At 35.5% G+C, this 657-nt stretch overlaps 1 long non-coding RNA gene across 1 annotated transcript; it reads left to right on the forward strand.

Moving 5' to 3' along the window:
• The first annotated feature begins 6 nt into the window (after positions 1–6).
• LOC113473446 lies at positions 7–643 on the forward strand. The gene is made up of 2 exons (XR_003395418.1): positions 7–296; positions 486–643. It is a non-coding gene; the product is annotated as an uncharacterized LOC113473446 (long non-coding RNA).
• The last annotated feature ends 14 nt before the right edge of the window (positions 644–657 follow it).

Below are 657 nucleotides of genomic sequence, written 5' to 3' on the forward strand. Positions count from 1 at the left end.
TATCTAATATGTAACTTGAGAAATATTTAATTCTTTTTTAAATAAATAATCTATTCTAAAGGCTTTTCTTATGGAATATAGGATATAAGACCCGCTTAACAGTGGAGTCAGATTACCACCGCTTGTATGCAGGGTATCCTAGCGTTGGTAATCTGACATCACTATTTAACGGGTCTAATGATAAATAACTATGTTTACCTATCAATTGTTTTCTAAACTGGTAATGACTGTGTACCCTAGGTCTAATATTTCCGTTTGTGAAAACATATTCAAGGGGTTTAAATGTAGTTCTCTAGGTCATTGGGGAGAAATGCTGGAAAACAATTTTGATATAAAGAGTGAGATATTGTTTTTAAATGACCTTTTGGGCATTGTGCCTGTGAGAAAAGCGTGTTTTGGTCAAATTTCCGGAAGGGATGTAGGTAGACAGCTAGACACCCTTTATATCATCAAATAATTACGCTACAACCCCCGCGCAAGTCTAGGTCATTGGGGAGAAATGCTGGAAAACAATTTTAATATAAAGAGTGAGATATTGTTTTTAAATGACCTTTTGGGCATTGTGCCTGTGAGAAAAGTGTGTTTTGGTCAAATTTCCGGAAGGGATGTAGGTAGACAGCTAGACACCCTTTATATCATCAAATAATTACGCTACAA

The sequence above is a fragment of the Diaphorina citri genome, unplaced genomic scaffold (genome assembly GCF_000475195.1).
Source record: "Diaphorina citri unplaced genomic scaffold, Diaci psyllid genome assembly version 1.1 scaffold31758, whole genome shotgun sequence".
NCBI lineage: Eukaryota > Metazoa > Arthropoda > Insecta > Hemiptera > Psyllidae > Diaphorina > Diaphorina citri.